At 33.6% G+C, this 20,225-nt stretch overlaps 1 protein-coding gene across 2 annotated transcripts in view; it reads right to left on the reverse strand.

Annotated features, from left to right (window-relative positions):
• LOC140742307 (uncharacterized) overlaps positions 1-20,225 on the reverse strand; it is a 157,722-nt gene that overhangs the window by 97,703 nt on the left and 39,794 nt on the right. The gene's annotated exons all lie outside the window — the stretch shown is intronic.

Consider the following 20,225-nt stretch of genomic DNA (forward strand, 5'->3'; position numbering starts at 1 on the left):
TTTTTTAAATAAAAGTCAATGTATATATAGCTATTAATATAAAAACAAAAACCCAACTGCTGAAAAATGTATCTTATGGTTAATCTCGCAATTTAGACGAATCCAACGCCACCACGTGTTATAATCCGTCAAACTGTTTGGGCTGTAGTGCATGTCAAAGAACGAAACATACATACCTACATACACTCAAAAAATATTACCGCGCGCAGAGGGCAGCAAGGGTATACCTCGCCGGTAGAAGAAAGCATACCTATTCCATATGCACATTATGCACATGCTAGAAATAATGGTTACATGCATCTGATCTAAATCTTCGAAAGTAGCAACGCTTCTGTTACCTTCGACCAAAACTTTACAATTTGTGTTAATAAGATCCATTAGCGAGAACTTTTATACATTATCTTCTTTAAAAAATAAATTTTTAGAACATAGTAAATAGCAATTATATCATAGTTAAATGGCACTGATCGAAACTCGTGGGCAAGAGTTGCGGTTGTCTCAGTATTACCATGCTCAGTCAGCACTATAATGGTTGCGTATAGTTCTATTTGTTCCATACAAATTAGTAATATAAACTAATATATAAACGTTATTCATACCTATAATTGGCACTCATACGAGCCTTATTATTATGAATACTACTATAGTGCACTACTAAGTACTATATAATGTATTGTGTGTGTTGCTGTTGTCATGTAAATAGATAAATAAATAAACTTCACTTCAGAGGACCCGCATAACCTTTACTACTTTTATTAAAAACTGAAAAACTTGGCCACTATTGAAACGAACAAAATACTTTAGATCCACCTCATTGGGCACATTGCCACGACGTTATCTGAACTAATTGCAATGAATTCAAAAGTTAATGAGTTGGGTGCACTGCCAAATAGTCATTGCTTTAAGGCTTTTCCGATTTTGTGTAAAACGTACCTACTACACAATATACATAAAAAGGTTGACTTTATCCTGAAAGATATTAACCGGTCGACCTCAGGTTGAATACATATTCATGTGTAAATCATGTCTAAACACTTTATAATAACGCTTTCTACACTCACAGCCCCACACTAGGATTCCCTGTATCGTGGGTGCCATGAACACACACAAAGACAAATACACAAACTCCCAGACCCAGAAACCTAAAGTCATCATTTAGATTTCTGTCTGGCCGGGGATCGAACTCGGGACCCTCTGCGCGTCAGACCGGTATGGTGACCGCTCCGCCACGGGGGTCGTCAATAGTCATATTATAATAGATATAATAATAAAACACTTGTACAAATAGTAAATACAATATGAAATCGAAACAAATCAGATCAGCCAATCAGAATCAACGTTTAAATATTTGAAAGATGGTATCATAATCTTCCGTGGTTCAATTGCAATGGCATTACCGCCATGGCTATCTTATAATAGTAGTCGTATTTTAGAAGAGTTTGTGTAAAGGATTCACACGAGGCGTACGGACTTACTCCATACGGGTAACATACTTACTCATTTGTGGCTGATCTTCTATAGTTATATATTCAGTAAACTGCAATTATATTTGGAAATGGTAGCGGTCACTTACCATCAAGTGATTTTGCTTATAAATCTTGATGTTAAGATTGATATTGAATGGTCACTGCCGGTCATGAACATCTGTTTAACTCTTAAATTAAATAAGTCTCATGTATAGTAAATTGCTTAAAATTTAGCACAATGTGAATCAAACAAATCCGTAATCAACGTACAGGGAATAAGAGTATATTCATATCTGTGTTTAAAAATACCGTTTCAAACAAACGTTTTATTGGACGTTATATAAATGTGGTAAAAATAACACGAGCTTCGTGGCTATCTCTGTTTTTAACCGACTTCAAAAAAGGAGGAGGTTTCTCAATTCGACCGTATATATTTTTTTTTTTTTTTATGTTTGTTCGGCGATTTTTTCACGATGCCGCAACCGATCGACATGATTCATACACCATTGTATGTGGCTAGTTTCACAGGGGGTCCCATTTCGAGGAAATTTGAAAATTTCCGCCAGTTTTCCCGGAAAATTGGAAAAACCCGATTTCATATAAACTTGAATAAGTCGAGTATTTCTTAACCAATTTTAATTTTCTTTTTTTCATATGAAAGAGAGTTTCATTGCGGTACTTTCCTACCTTAACATTAGTATGCTCTGATGATTAGAATTTTAGTTATGGGGTGGAACTCATCATCACTACCCTTGCTTTTTACATATTTTATGACAACTTACCTTCTGCCCACTCAATTCTCATGAAACTTAAAATGAACATTGAGTATCTAGGTTAACATGATATGATGGAAAATTTGACCTCCAACTCTTCAACCCTGATAATGCAGAAGTGCCTCCTGCCTCAACCATACAAGTTAGGCATTTGGAACTTATGGATATTTAATAAAATTGATAAGTTGAGATATATAATGGAAAATTTGACCTTCTACTCTTCAACTCTGATAATGCAGAGGTGCCTCCTGCCTCAACCATACAAGTTAGCCATTTGATGCTTATGAATATTCAATAAGGTTGATAGGTAGAGATATATGATGGAAAATTTGACCTTCTACTCTTCAACTCTGATAATGCAGAAGTGCCTCCTGCCTCAATCATACAAGTTAGGCATTTGGAGCTTACGAATATATGATGAGGTCTTTGAGTAGAGACATATGATGGAAGATATGACCTTCAATTCTTCAATCCTGATGATGCAGATGTGCCTCCCATGTAAAGTATATAGAATATACATTTGTTGTAATGAAGTTGCTAGACAGAGACATATGATGAAAAATTTGACCTTCAACTCCTTTTTCTTTTCTTAACTATTGAATTAATGTAAATTGGACCGGTTTACTCGCAGAGTTTTACCACCTAGTTTGATTTATTTACTTATCTGTTCCTACCTAATCTAGCCAATAATTAGTATCTCATAAAGCCTCGCCTATAGTGTTTCATATTGAATTGGTTAGGTTAGGTTGGAACATATAAGACAATATAAAACTAAGCGAGAAGGGCGCGGCAGCGCCCTGCGAGCGGGTGGGTCTAATCCGTATGAATTCAGACCTTACCTTTATTTATGATCACCTTTATACAATTTTACATAATATTAATACAAATGTTAGCATATCATCACTAAAAAGGGCGAAAAAAAAATTTTAACAAAAAAATAAAACCGACTTCTATGTCACTACAAAGTAAAAAATAATTGAAATAAATGTTGGTTTAGTACATATTTCTGAAGTCGGCGCTCATATTGGACACGCTGTTTACGCTGTTATCAAACGAAATATATTGAGCGTAGACTTCAGAAATATGTACTAAACCAACATTTATTTCAATTATTTTTTACTTTGTAGTGACATAGAAGTCGGTTTTATTTTTTTGTTAAAATTTTTTTTAGACAGATTCTCTCTTTTAGCTTTTTATTTGTTTCATTCAATATTTTGCTTTTATAAAACCTAGCTACCTCTGAAATACATTACATTGTTACAAATATGTATAAAATTATTGATTATATTGAGTTATATCAATTACAATAAAACAATTGTATGTAGGTAATAGTCACCTAATTTTAGTCTTAGTGTCTATTTTACTACATGTATGTAAATGTGTGGATAACTGTAATTGGCGTAAGCTGTTATCCCTAAGAAACTATAAATATATTAAAAAGAAACTAAAGTACACGCTTTTATAGAAATCAAACTAAAAAATATAAAATAAATTTAGAAAAAATTTAATGAAAAATTGTATTAACAACAAAAAAGATATATTTAATTGTAAAAAAACGTGGGGTGCACACTCTCGGTACTTATAAATATTTTACTAACAGACATGAGCAGAAGGACCAACACTCAGATATTTTCGTTACGTGTTCGTTAGAAATAATTTGACGTTACGTGCGTATTAGAAGCGTCATTTTACCATTTTTGTTGAGTTTGTGCTTATCTATTATGGTTCTTGAGAGACCTGTGATGTTGGACAGAGTGTCAGACAGCTTAATCTTAGTAATAGGATCCCATTTTTACCCATTGACTACGGAATCCTACAAAAAACTTGATTCAAATAAAAAACTTGCACACCAACACCTCTTAACCATAATGTCGGCGAACAACGGAACACTACTAAAAACCTGATTCAAATAAAAACTTGCACACCTACCTCGTGCAAACTACATAACCATAATGTCGGCGAACATCATTTCTGTCAAAGAATAGATCGTCTGCGATTATCACACAATGCTCCACAAAGCTCAATATGGTAACCGCTGCTCGGAATTCCCTTTCGTTTCCATTATTGATGTCTTGCAACGTGGAACAGATAAAAAATAATGAGTCTACTATTGTAATGCGACTTCTTGTACGTTACTATGTATTTTCTAATGAATACGTTGAAATGACTAACATCTATGGGCTTATACTTATATCTTTGAGCTATAATACTACAGGTATAGTCCGCGCCAAACTGCTAGTCCGCTCTGAAGTTGTTGCAAACAGGTGTAGTCATACAATTTACTATAGCGACGCGATTCATTTCTATATTCAGAGCCATTTACCATCAGGTGTTTCTCTAATATTATAAAAAATACATTATAACATTAAACGGAAATAATATGATTTCAAAAAAAAAAATGTCTATAAAATGCATAGATTAGTAAAGATACTTCGCCGCCTTGAAATTAAATGAAGCCACAAACGGCTTATTATAGTAAGTTCTTTTTTTGAATTCTTGAAAAATAAAAACATTTTTACAGAAAATTTACGAATAAATAACTAATACTGCGTAATTTACAATTACAATGTACAATTTACGTAATAAATAAATAATTATTTCAAATATTTTAGGGACATTTTAGCACGGAGACGTGGCAAAACTTTTTTACGCAACTATTTCAACTCTCAAAACTGGGCACATTTTCTTGTTAGGAGTGAGTAATCTTTACTAATCTATGATAAAATTATAGTATGTAATAAAATATGCAGCTATAAATAACTAAGGTGTGATTACGACTCAGTGCTAAATGCTGATTAATCGCTTATGGAATGTCATACTTTTACAATGCAGTCACACTATAACAATACGTAATATTAAAATGGCTTGTCTTTGTTTGGACTGCGTTGCGAAAATATCCCGAGGTTTATACATTTACAGTAACCACAAGTCTCATTGTATATGTTGTAATACTTTGATTCTGATTTTTCACGTTATGACTTCCATTTTAACTTACTGTAGTTATTCGTCGAACTGTAAAAATCAATAAAATCGTGTTTAATAAATAGTTATGAAATAGTGAACTAGTATTTTTTCGTGGTTGGTTATGAAATTTTAGCTATAAATATGAGTGAAGCGGGCTATTCTATATTGTGATTTCCAAACAATTCGGTATAATTAGTACAAAATTTAATGTATATGACAGTTACTAAATATTTTGAAAAGTGGCAGAACGAGTGTGTTTCAGGAAGGCACCACTACTGTATTTTTAACCTGAAGCAGATTTTTGGATTTCGGTTGGAGTGTGTGCTAGCTAATTTACATATAAGTAGACCATCTTAACTTCAGGTGAGGAAACGCATCTGTGAACAGCTTCAGGTAGAACTTATAATATATCTGGAATGGTTTCAACAGACCATTTATCAAAAGGTGGACTACATGCATACTTGTGGTAGAACCCTTTGTGGATCAACTCCGGCGGCACCACCGCCACACGTATTTCTGCCTAATAACAGCAGTGTTAGGCGTTGCTGTGTTCCGTTTTGAAGGGTGTGGTAAGGGAGACAGACTTTTCCGAGGCGTTCCAGCTTAGTCCTCAGGGGTAGCGGCGCATCTGTGGCCGACCTCAGGTAGGGATATCTAATCCTATCTGGGATTGATTACATATGTCCATGGCCGGCAGTAGCCAATTACCATCAGGTGGACTGCATGCTCGTCTGCTGCTCCTATATTATAAAAAATGCTCATGTTTCTTCAGAGTAATAAAAATATCCGTAGTGAAGAAGCATAAAATAATTTACGCAACGTAAAGTTATCAAAGTTTGGTAAGAAGGCTTTAACCGCATTAACAGGCCTGACGCAGCTCCAACGTGATTATGTCCTTACTAAGTCGCGCTAATAGGAAAAGGATTCTTCGGGACATGACAATGACATACAGTCGGAGTCTTATCTAAGTTTAACAAAGCTTCAAAGTAGCAAAAAGTGTAACACCTACTAACCTACTTTATCAAGTGATACATCTTATATATAAAATTCTCGTGTCACAATATTAGTTACCGTAGTCCTCCGAAACGGCTTTACCGATTTTCACCAAATTTTTTACGCATATTCAGTAGGTCTGAGAATCGGCTACTATCTATTTTTCATACCCCTAAGTGTTAGGGTTGTTCACCCTTAACATTTTTTTATTTATATGGCAGCAAATCGTTTGCCGGGTCAGCTAGTAAATACATATAATGTATGTGATAGCCTAGAGGTTAAGAAACTCTACCTCTTGATCGAGAGGTCCGAGGTTCAAATCCCAGGCACGCACCACTGATTTTTCAAAGTTTTGTGCGTATTATAATTTAATTATCACTTGCATAATCAGTGAAGGAATACTACGTGAGGAAACCTGCATACCTGAGATATCTTAAAAAAAATTCAAAGGTATGTGAAGTCTACCAACCTTACCAATACGCCACCCGGTGGCATAATCCTTCTCATTCTGAGAGGTGACCCGTGTCCAACCGAGGGACAATGATGGTTTGGTGATGATGATAATGACATATAGTTATGTCGTCGTCGACTGCTCATTGTCCCACTGTTGAACACAAGGTTTCTCACAGAGAGTGAGGAGTTTAGATCATAGTCCACTGTGCTAGCCATGTGCCAATTGGTAGACTGTACGCACCTTTGGGGACCTTTTTCTTAAAGAAATCTTGAGTGATTTTGTCGCGATGTCTTCTCTGTTATAGGAAAAAATGATTAACACAAAGATTTGAAAATTATATGTGTACGTTATTACCGGAATCCCAACCTTGGACCCCCGGCTGAAAGACTCAACGGCGCACAGCAGAAAATGGAGGAAAATAAAAATGGAGGCAGTGCTGTCAATCAAACCAAAGGCAATTCAATTATAGTAAAAGCGTTCTTCATTTGAAACAACCTAAAATTCAAAAATTTATACGCGTTTCTATATCCATATAATACCGTTAAATAGGTTATGGATTATAGTGAATTCTAATTTACCTTTAAGCGCTCTGGCGGAAACCTGTGGAGCCGACTAACGTTCAGAATTAAGCACGGGTGGTGCGGTATTGACTATGGAAATTGAGGCTTGCTAGCTTAGATAACTAAAGTACATAGATTGATCACTCCTTTTTTTGTTACTGAGGGGAAACCTTCAAAAGGTACTCGGTGCCATGGGAGCGACACAGGGTTATGTGGCACTTAAACCCCCTCGGTGGCCGTCCTCGGCGCTGCGTAGAGGACTCCGGGATCTCCAACGGAACGCAAAAGTATTGATCACTCCTGACAAGTATGTAACCAGTTTTGAGTATTGTTGCGTAAATAAAGCGTTGCCACGTCTCCGTTCTAATAATATTTGTCTAAAACGTTTTTTATCAAGAAATCAAACAATAAATGATAAAATCATCCTTTTGTGGCTTCATTCAATTTCAAGGCGGTGAAGTATCTTTCTATTTTGCTTATCAAAGCTTGCTAGATAGATTCCCGAGAATTGCCTCCAATTGCTTTGGGCGTTAAATTGAGTAAAATCTGAGACGGGACGAATCTAAAATAGGGAATTGAATTATTGAAACAATTTTGTTTTGCAATATTAAGACTGCCTTACGTAGTTCTCTGACAAGCACATTAGAATTACCCCTAGGATATCTAAAGATTACCACTTTGAAGTTACATAAGTTGCTATTAATAATAACTAATCTTTCCCATCCTTAGCTTCAAATTACTTCGTTTACAATGAAGGTATCAAGATATTTTTTTTAGAATAAGTCCAAGTAACTCTAGACTAAAACTTAAAAAAACTACACTTGAATGTATCAAGCAGTTTCTAAGTTATGCGCTAAAAACACATTTTTTTATTTTGATCATTACCCCGCACTGAAATGATCCTGATTTAAAATATAAAAATTCAAAGTAATTTTGACGCGAATGACATTATAAACACAATAACCAGCCTAAAATAATTTCTGAATTAACACAACATGCAAACATTTTTGACATAAAACCTTCAAACTTAAATCGAATCATAATGAATACATACAAGTGTGAAATGAAAGAAAACCCGTCACAGGTCAGAAGCGGATTTCGATTATGTCCAACCCAAGTCGCGCTAATAGGACACGGATTATGTGGGTCAGGATTACGCTGGGCTCTCTCATTTAGCTTAAAGCGCTCTAGCGGAAAAGTGGGAGACCCGCGGAGTCGAACACAGCGCCTATGCACTGGGCTAAATATCGCACAAAGATTTAGATTTAATCTGGTCATTAAAAAGTAAATAAAATTATTATCGACTCTCTAGAAGAATGGCCAAGTGCATTTTTTATAATATAGTATTTTGGTAATATAGTATGGTAGGAAACGAGTTTGCAGTTCACCTGATAGTTAGTAGCTACTGCCGTCCATAGACATTCGTAATCAACCCCAGATAAGATTAAAATCCTACCTGAGAGTGACGGATTATATGAGTCAGGATTACGCTGGGCTGGAGTCTCATTTAGCTAAAAGCGCTCTAGCGGAAAAGTGGGAGACCCGCGGAGTCGAACACAGCGCCTATACACTGGGCTAAATCTAAATATATATAACTCAAAGGTGACTGACTGACATAGTGATCTATCAACGCACAGCCCAAGCCGCTGGTCGGATCGGGCTGAAATTTGGCATGCTGGTAGATGTTATGACGTAGGCATCCGCTAAGAAAGGATTTTGATCAATTCTACCCCCAAGGGGATAATATAGGGGATGCAAATATTACTTCGTAACGCGAGCGAAGCCGCGGGCAAAAGCTCGTATCGCATATAGATTTAGATGAAGTCTGATCATTTAAAAGTAAATAATATTATTGAACGAGTCTCTGCCAGAATGGTATTGAGCATTTTTTTATAATATACTAGTAGCAGACGAGAGTAAGAGCAGATATCTGTAATCAACGCCACATAAAATCACATTCCTACCGGAGTCGGCCACAGTTGCGCCGCTATTTCTGAGGACTAAGCTGAAATATCTAGAGAGAGTCACGAATTATGTGGGTCAGGATATCGGATCAGAATACTTACACAAGAGAAATTATGTAAACTAGTATGTCACTAATATAATTATAATTCCACTAGCTTATTATGAATCCCTAGAGTTAACATTCATATCGTACAAGTACGATGGAATATTATTTTAGATAATAACGAAGATTACGTAACTTATGTTATAATACTTGACCTATTTCACAATTAGGTCAGCTGTTAAGTAACCTATGTCGCTCTAACACCCGTTATTAATATTCAATCTATCCACTGTTTTGTGTACTAAAGATCAAAATAACAATTTCTGCGTACGAGACAATTTCTCTAGATCATTGGTAGAAAAAATAGATAGATTTCATTTTAATAACGAGCGTTAGAGGGATTACACTTTTTAGCGATCTAGGAAGATCAAGTCAGTGTATAGGCGGCCTAAGGCTCCGAATTAGGTCCGCGTTTGTATTGACCATGGTAATTGAGGCAATGCCGTCTCCCTACAATTTACTTCAGAATGTTAATACCGGGATGTTATATTTCCTTGCTTCCCGACCTTTCCAGTTTCCGAGATGATTTCTTTCGTTAACAAGAAAAAATAAAACCTAATACGTTTTGCGAGAAGGCCGGCCGTTACACGGATTGTTTGCTCTAAATTAATTCAGATTTTGTATTCACTGACAGCACTCAAAAGGCTGTCTTTTTAAATTAAGATCTTGTGTACATTTCAATGAAATCTGCTCTTAGGGTGGGTTGCATCGAAAGCCCAGTTAAAGTTTGCGTTAAAGTTAAATATAACAATAACTTTGACGGTAGCGATGGAATATAAAAATTATGTGTTGCGCCAATTGATTTGTCATTAACGTAATTTTTGTTTAGTTGAAATTGACAGATAGGGAAGTTGACAAATACAGTAACTTTAACCGATCGAATTCGAGCGGTTAAAGTTAAGTATTAGTTATGAAGTAATTTCAACCTCAACTAAAATGGTGCAACGATTAATTTTTTAACCATGGATTTGACGGTTGGTTAGGCTTCTGTAAATGTTAAAGTTCCATGATACAACCCACCCTTAGAAATGCAAGTTAAATTTAATATAAGTTTACTAGAAGTGTAAACAAATTTATTTTTTTATAAAGTTTTCAAATGTTGTCTAATAATTTGAATTTCTCACAATAAGCTAATCATTTTAATGAAGTTTTAATATGAAGAGGTTTCAGAAGGGCTTAAGATTTCTCTCCAAAAATACTAAAATTATTCTAAACAAGAACTAATAAGCAATTCTCACAGATTCAACATGATCTACAAGGTCAAAACCTTTATTCTAAGTGGCCCTTATTTATAAATTGTTATTCATAGAAATATTTTTTGTGGAAAAATCCTATTTAAGGCTTAGAAGTTATTACATTCAAGATGATCATTAAAAACTGCTAAATTTATAAATTATTTTAACAAATGGAAATTATGTAACCTTATTACATGATACGGCTCCGTTTTAATCATATGGGCACGGAACCCTAAAAATCAAATAGGTGTGCCTATGCCTAATTGCAATTATATGGAGTTTTGGATGGACACAACGATAAAATTCATCAAGTTTTATAAAGATCATGAACATTTCCTACTATCCAAAAGTGCTGAATTTATACACGTATTTCATATTTACATTTTTTTAACCGCCATCAAATGGGACTTTTTAATATATCATGGAAGAAGCAAACGATTACGTCTCCCTTACCATACCCTTCAAAGCGAAAGACAATTCTCAACACCGCTTCGGCAGAAATAGGCGAAGCGGTGGTATCTTCGAAGTCGAACCTCATAGGGAACCGCTATGACGTCATTACCTTTTTAGGATTTCATGGCTAAATAACGAAAATATAACCGTTATAATTGTTATCGATTCGTTTATCGGTTTAGAAGTTTGAAAATAACTTTTTATTCAATTCAATACGTAGGTATAGTCCGCGCCAAACTACTAGTCCGCTCTGAAGTTGTTGCGAGCAGGTGTAGTCATACTATTTACTATGGCGACGCGATTCATTTCTATATTCAGAGCGAACTAGCAGTTTTACGCGGTTTATACTTGGTTAAAACACGCCTGTAAAGTCGTAATAACTGTGCGTCCTAATTCTGTCTTTTCAACCGCGAGAAAATTGTGAAAAACGGTCTCAGGTCATAGAACTTAAAAACATTTTCAGTATATTTTCGGATTCACTGTAATTTCAATGTATTGAAAGAACTTCAGTTTTGTAGTTCCACTGAGAAAAATACCATAAAATACAAAACTTTTTGCTCACCGATAAAATGAATATTCATTTTCAGTGAAATTTGCTTTATCCTATAAGCACTTGATTTTTTTAAACTGGAAATACGAAATCATGCTGTACATTTCCACAGATCCTCAACCTGTTCAAAATATAGGAGCCTATTTGAATTTAACAAATTCCTTACCTTCCATGGTTGCTATGCCTCTTACCTTACAAACTTCCTAACTCTTAAGGTACATTTAGCCTCAAAAGTAGATGAACAGATCCGAATTCGAGCATTGAATAATATCTAAACACAAAGAGTACCATAATTACTTGTGTTCATCTACTTTTGGAGCTGACTGTACTATTAGTTCGTTTTTTTGGAGTTTACTCCTTAAGAAACGATTTGAGTTATAAGGCCCGGTACGGAAATTTTATGAGGAGTAAAATCAAGTGTAACACGAAAAGTTGAGGCGTAACGTAGAAAGAGACAAACATATATATCTGTAGGATTGAACGTGTAAAAGAATGAGATGGAATACATTACACAGCGTATCTCATTCTCGGGGTCTCCTCTTTGCGCGATACTTCGTAGTCGCACTGTATAGTTCACTACCTCCAGTCTGAGAGTTGAATGTGTGCGTATGTTTGTACGTGTGTGTTGCGCGCCTGCGTATTACGATAATTACAGTATTTAAGAATGATATTATAATTCAAAGTGAAAGAAATCAATCATCCTAAAATTAGATTTGTATAAATTGAACAAAATTATTATTATTTATATTATTTTGTAACATACTTTATGTAATACGCATTATTGAAGTAATATAAATAATCCGAATAATTACATATATATGTTTGTTTCTCTTATCATTTTAGCAGATGCGTTCATTTACCCTTTTTTCTATTCGATATATATCATAATTATCGTTCGTAAGGAGTAAACTCCAATCGTGCGTCGTAGCTGACACACACACACTTTTTTTTTTTAAATATACCCAAAATAAAACTTTATTTAATTACCTGTCTTTCGAAATTCTAAATGTTTTTGGCACAAAATCAAATAATAAAGTATTTTTTACAAATGTATGGATTATCTGAATTTTATAAAGACATAGATTTATATAACAAATAATTACTTGCTTAGATTCGTAATTCTATACAGCAAGATAGATAGGCACGTTAACACCACTATCCATAGGTCATACGGCCACAACAAAAGTAAAGAATCTAACAAATGCGGCACGTCCATCCTCCTCCATAATGCAGTTAGCGCAAATTGCATCCTGCACAAGTCGTGCAGGATGCAATTACTATAATTAACATACTAATTGCAGGAAAAATGCAGCGCCGTTGCTTCTTAGAACCGACCCGGGCCACTTCAACTTGATTCCCTCCGACTTCACTTGATTCATACGAAGTCTCGTCACTTGTTTCAAGAACATACGATTCAAAGTTGACTGCTTCACGTCTTTGTTGTAGGTTATTGCAACTGACCCGAATTTCCCGTTATACACGGCCTTGATCTGAGGTAAAGTAGGCTCATATAAGTAATATTTTACATGTATCTAAATATATATAACTCAAAGGTGACTGACTGACATAGTGATCTATCAACGCACAGCCCAAACCACTAGACGGATCGGGCTAAAATTTGACATGCAGGTAGATGTTATGACGTAGGCATCCGCTAAGAGAGGATTTTGATCAATTCTACCCCCAAGGGGGTAAAATAGGGGATGAAAATATTACTTCGTAACGCGAGCGAAGCCGCGGGCAAAAGCTCGTGTAACATATACCTATGGATTTTTGTAATGAACAAGTATTTTGAATTATAGGTTAAAAGATATGTATAGACAAAAGATATTAAAACTGTAATGTGATCGTTTACAATTTGACAAATTTTTCATCATTGAAAAAAAATTTGTACACAAATTATTATAAATAGCGGGAATTTATTATACAAAATAAATTGTAATCTTACTTTACATAAACTATGAGATACAGCGAACACACCTTCATGTACTTACATGTAGAAATATGCGTAATGCAACATTTTTATATTATAAAAAAATAACCTCTCGCATACTCTAGATAGTATTCCGAAAGTAGAAATATTCATCATCTTCCATTTAATGCAACCATTTAAAATCCCTTTAAACTCAAATAAAATTGCGTGAAAATAATTGCACAACAATAAAATCAGCTTAAAAATATTTTATATTAGTAAATGTTTTTCGCGCACGAACCAAACCTATCTCGATATTATATCTAACGAGATATTTACCGACATGCCTTGCAAGGTTCAATGTCGAAGCAATTGTTTAAATAAACCGGTTCCGTAACACTACCATTCACATCCGTGCGAAATACCAAAAGTTGCGTCATCATTTGTGCATGAAATGTAATCGTCAACCCATTACTTCTCCACTGCTCGTGGAGCAGAGCTCGTGACACATAGCTGGAGGGGATAAATCGGTAGTCGATAGTAGACAGGATAGTAGGGATTAGGGTATAATCAACCTCGCTGGCCAAGTGTGTACTAGTAGACTACACACACTTTTGACATTTTTTTTAAAGAAAATAAGTGCGTAGGCTTCCTTACATCTCCGGTTGCGTTCCGTTGTAGATCCCCGAGTCCTCTTAGCAACGCCGAGGACGGCCACTGGGGGGGTTTTAGTGCGGTAAAAATCCCATGTAACTATGTGTCGCTCCCACGGCACCGGGTACCTTTTGTAGATTTCCCCCTCGATAACAAAAAAAGGCTTCCTTACATGCTTTCCTTCACCGTTAAAACAAATGATATATCATTTATAATACGTGCGTGAATTTGACATATCGAATCCCTAGATATCAAACCTCAGACCCACAATTGAGAAACCGTATTTGAAACCATAAGGATATCAATGCTATTATTTTTAATTTCAACGAAATACAATACTTTCAATTGAATATTTCGATTAGTCGAGATTATATGACTATCGACAAATTAATTGTTTATTTGAACGCTACACCGCCGGTAACCGCATTATCAGCGAAATATAATTCATAACTCATTTCGACTAATCGTAATATTTGATTGTACTTCACTGCATAGTCTCTTCAATGATAATGTTGACATGTAGTACACCGCCAGTCGTCAGCCTTGTGTCACGTATATTCAGAGCTAAAAACCTCGAATTCAAATAATTTAAAACAATATCCAACCTACTTATAGCGCCCCCTACCGGTAAATGTCATTATCGTTTTTCGTGCAGCCTGTGTACATTTATGATTTTTCAAAATAAGAAATAAAATAAGTAATTTATCGTAAAAAATGTTAATTTATAACAAATATTTCAATTAATAATTTATAAAAGACGTAGGTGTGATATATTGTGCAGAAAAGTTACAATGGAAAATAAAGAATTTTGACGAAATTATTCTGAAGACTTGTACTAGGCGGCCATTACGAATGCAGTCGCAAATTGAAAATGTATTATTTTCATTTATTAAAGATAAGATGATAATCTTATATGTTAATGAGGAATGACAAGGTAAATTTTTACATATATATTTTTCCAAGCAAAGGATTTTTAGATTACCATATTGTTCTGTAGCAAGGAATTTGACGTCTTATGTTCATTAACTAAGCTTGTCACCTATTTAGGTGATCTCGCTTATTTAAATCCTTATATAAATCTCGCTTATATAAAGCTATGAACATAGAAATAGGGTGCTATTTAGCCCCGTGCATGGGTACTAACCCGTTTATACTGAGTATTTACTCACATAAAAGAATCTACTATTGAGTAGAATATACCTAATAGGTATTCACCCGTTCAAATAAGGTTATGACCCTTACATATTGGATATTTACCTACATTACAAGAAATAGGGTGCTATTTAGCCCCGTTCATGAGTACTAACCTGTTTATATTGAGTATTTATTCACATAAAATAATCTACTATTGAGTAAAATATACCTAATGGATATTCATCCGTTCAAATAAGGGACCCTTACATATTGGATATTTACCTATATAACAACTATAATAAGATACTACTATTAAGTAGACGGATACAACGGATATTCACCCATTCTAATAGGGTATGATGTCCTTCACATCGGGTAAATAACCCATATAACAAAATACTAATAATCAGTAGATAGACACAACTATTACCATCGATTGGGTGTAATGATTTTAATGAATGAACATTTTATTGAAGAATCATTCAGATTAATAATGTACATGATACAGGATATAGAGATGACAATTTATATCCTTTTGTAATACTCTAGAAGAACCTAAATTTGGTTTAACCATTCATAAGAATTTGGTATCTAGGTAGATCAGCATATTAAAGAGTAATTTACTAAAGGGACTATCTATCTATCTAGATGGTGATAGATAGACTAAAGGAAAAAATAGTTTAAAGGAAGAACACTAGCCTCTAGGAAACTGTGGGACGGATAACACATGATTAGACTTTAAAAGTTGCACAAGTCGCAGTTACTATTGTAGCTGTAAAGAGTCAAAAGCCATGCCACATCAGGCGAATGCTTACTGCTCTCGAGCATTTGACATGATTGTTTCTTAATAATTTTAAATTATTTGCCTTTATAAAGATAATTTGCTATCAATTATCTTATTACTGGTGCTGGTCATTTATTAATATATAATAAATAATAAGAAGAAATTTCATAGTACAAGTACTGGAACAAATGATCGGCAAAATGGTTTAAGAAACAATGATTGTTCAATTCATATATATATATATAGTACAATATTTTATAATAACAAATATAACGAAGATATTTACACTTCATCCTATGATAAACTTCATCCAAAAGTTTGAGATACTCATACCAAATAGGGTCATTATCTGACTTACAACAAGCCTCATGCACAAATACCTGTATCACAGAAAGGCTTGATCGAAGTTTCCTTTGGAATAAATCTTCAATCACAACAGATTTTTAGGTGAGTGGTTAATAATGTGGTCGATTATAATTATAATTTTAAAGACCAGTTGTAACAAATAACTATTGACCCAAGTTTTGCAAGTGGTTAGCTTTAAGAGTCTATTTGTATAAACACTTAAACTCATTATTTTCAAGGAATGAAGATTTTTTTTCAAAATATACTCGGTATGTGTATAGAAAGACTTCTCACATCAGTGGTAACATATTGTTTACTCTTAACCAATTTTTTACAATATTTTTACTTTACCAACACCTGATGATGGTGATGTTGGTTTATATTGAATATCTTGGTCTTAATCTTGAGCTTTAAATAAAGCCTGGCATTCCACTCACTACTTACTATTGTTTTCAAGAATGCATATTTGGATACTAATTCATGATTACCTTAAACAGTGTTTACATGTCTATGGTTAAAAGGAAATTCTATGCATTTCAAGTTCTTTCCTTTGGTTTGAGCAGAACACTATATTTATGTTTTTACTAACCTTTTAAAAGATACAAGACCATACATAACTGATTAAGATCTAGGGACATTGTGTCAGTTATATATTTATATAACATAGTTCCTATTTGAAATGTCATAATATTGGACAAGGAACAATAACGACACTTAGTAATTTAGGATCATAGACATAATAAGCTATATCATTCTTTAGGATTTATTGGTTACTTAAAAGATAGTTTGATAATTGGAAATAATACAACTGTTAAGGTTGTTCATTGTATTATACAAGGAATAAATAAATAAAAAATCAAATTGCTTTACCATTAGATAAAAGATTAAAAATCAACACAAGGGTGAAATAAAAAGAAAAAAAAAATAAAAAAATATATATAATAATAATATTAGAAAATAAAAATTATAATAAATGCAAAGATATGTATATGTATATATGTATATATAACAATTTTAATAATGTTTATCAAAATACTATCCCTCTTACAGATAGATATAATTACAGGTGGTAGTTGTCATATTATTTTTATTATCGGGACACAATCAGTTATGTAACATATGGTCATTATTCTCGGTATTTTTGTTATTTGATTTAAATAACAAATCCGATCAACTATTTAAAGTTAAATGCAGCGTTACTTGTGCTTAAAGATATTTTTTCAATAATCATCTTCAACACGGTGAAACCCTAATACGTGTAGGCAACTCCACAGTTATTTCATATAGAAACAGCATGGTGTTTAATACCCACATTTAACATCAATAATATCAAGGCACATATTGGATTTATTAAATACCCAAAAAATGTTTTTATTTCCCTAATACATTCAATAATTTCAGAATGAATTTGCTATCACTAAATCAAGATTATACATTGCGAATTAACATTTTGAAGGTTTTTAAATAGATTTATTTACTAGGAAACCTACAAGAAGTATGACTTACATGTCATGACTAAGGTTATACTATTTAAATGGAAATATTCATTTTATTTCTAATAAAATAATTGTTGTTAAAGATTATCTCTGAACGGTTGGGGAGTTTGTGGTAGTATCAGACTGGTCCAGACAGTCCTAAAAAATAGTATTAAAAAGATAATAATAATAATAATAATAATAAATAAAAATAAATACACCTTTCGTTTTGGAAGGGTTGCATTTTGGGTCTCATATGAATTTAAAAAAAAAAAAAAAAAAAAAAAAAAAAGATCTAGATCCATTTGTATTTCGTCAACGCTTTACCCTGTAGGTTACTCGCTTCCTCGAGGAGCGTTTCGTTTCTATACACGAATCTCAAGATTTTGTTGCTCTACAAGCAATGTTAGACGCAATAATGAAAACGTGATGCTGGTGCTTATAATATTTTGGCCTAAACAGTGTAAATAACTATTAGATTAATAGATCTATCAGTAGACTGGTTACAATATTCTTTTCATTTGGATATATATATATCTAGAATTATTTTTGTTCTTAAAATGCATATTTAGGTTTTCTATCCTCCATATCCCAAGTATGCTATTAGTTGGGATAGTTACATCTGATGTATAAATATTTTTAGCGAGTTACTCGTAAGTGTAAAATATTATATATTATTTGGTGGAGATGAAGATACTAAATACTATTTACTTTTTTTGGTTATTGTAATTACTCATATAGTAAAAAAAAAAAAAAAAAAAAACAACAATAATAATATATGAGTAATATATATATATATAAGTAATATATAAAAACATTAGATATCGTATATATTATGACGTTCACTTGGTGTAAGCCCGTGAATGCCATTATTACTACCGATTCGCCTACATCTGAGTCGAGACTTCTAAAAAGTATACATAAACATAATAATAACATTATTGTATATTAACCAAATTGCTTGGCGGAAGATATTGTATATTAAACTGCCACATGAATTTAAACCTTACTATAACCAGTGTTCAAACAATCTAGTATTACCATTATTTCATAGTAATCATAGTATTTGTCCAGCACATCCTTAATAAAATTACCTAGATAGGCCTAGTAACACTTGAGAGTTACAAGAATAAGTTTATTTCTTTTATGTAATCTTATAATACAGTGACCTCCCAGACGACAGTTTCTAGATTTTACCAACCACGGAGGATGATGGCATTGATATATCATTTTTTACAATACATACCATTAGAGAGCACGCTTTACCACGCTGCTACGCTGACGTCTAAACATATGAGTGTCAGTTAAGACCCTCTTAGATGGATAGCTGAATGGATCAGATCTAAGTTCAATTTTGTAGTAGAGACGTTACATCAAACGTATACTTGATAACTGTAATTAATATTTAAATAGATATATTAAATTAGGAATTTTAAAAATAATAGGATTTAAATGTGTTTGTATCTTGTTTAATAGACTCGTTATTTTACAAATCTCTAAACATCTACATGTCAACATTATCATTGAAGAGACTATGCAGTGAAGTACAATTAGAAATTAAACGAACTTACCTAAGTGAAGTTCCAATTTCAATTGTACGAACTGCATAGTCTTGAAATGATATTATAACCCACCCACCCATACTTATATACGATAAGTATTACCCATAATATCATCTATGTTGTAAAATAATCGAGCTAATGAACTTACATCTTGACCCCAGGATCTCTAAACTAAATGACATTTACCGGTAGGGGGCGCTATAAGTAGGTTGGATATTGTTTTAAATTATTTGAATTCGAGGTTTTTAGCTCTGAATATACGTGACACAAGGCTGACGACTGGCGGTGTACTACATGTCAACATTATCATTTCGAGACTATGCAGTTCGTACAATTGAAATTGGAACTTCACTTAGGTAAGTTCGTTTAATTTCTAATACTTTCCACACATTTTGGCGTTTGAATTATAATAGAAACATCGCTTATTACAATCATGTCCCCCACCTAGAGATGAGCAGAGGGTTTAAACCCATCGGGAATAAACCCGGTTTTCACCCGGTCGTTGGGAAGAAATAGGGTTTAAACCCGAAAATGGGTTTTTATTCGGGTATTTACTATTTTCATGCATATCTATCTTTTTTAAGCGAAATTATTACTTTGATGATGATACTGTACTAAATATGCATTGTAAAAAGACATTTACAGCGCCAAAATGCCATTTTATCACGCCATTATAGAAGCAGACTTAAGTAAGAAGCCAATCAGCCTATGCTTTTGATGCAAATTTCAAACAATGTCCACGTCCCGTTGTTTTCTAGAATATAATATCCTCTGGCCGCTATGACAACAAATACTAAAAATTAAAAAAAAAACATCAAAATAAATGGGAGACGCCATAGAAGG

This window comes from Epargyreus clarus, unplaced genomic scaffold (genome assembly GCF_041222505.1).
Source record: "Epargyreus clarus isolate Ecla_fem2 unplaced genomic scaffold, WU_Ecla_fem_2.2 ptg000005l, whole genome shotgun sequence".
In the NCBI taxonomy this organism is placed as follows: Eukaryota; Metazoa; Arthropoda; class Insecta; order Lepidoptera; family Hesperiidae; genus Epargyreus; species Epargyreus clarus.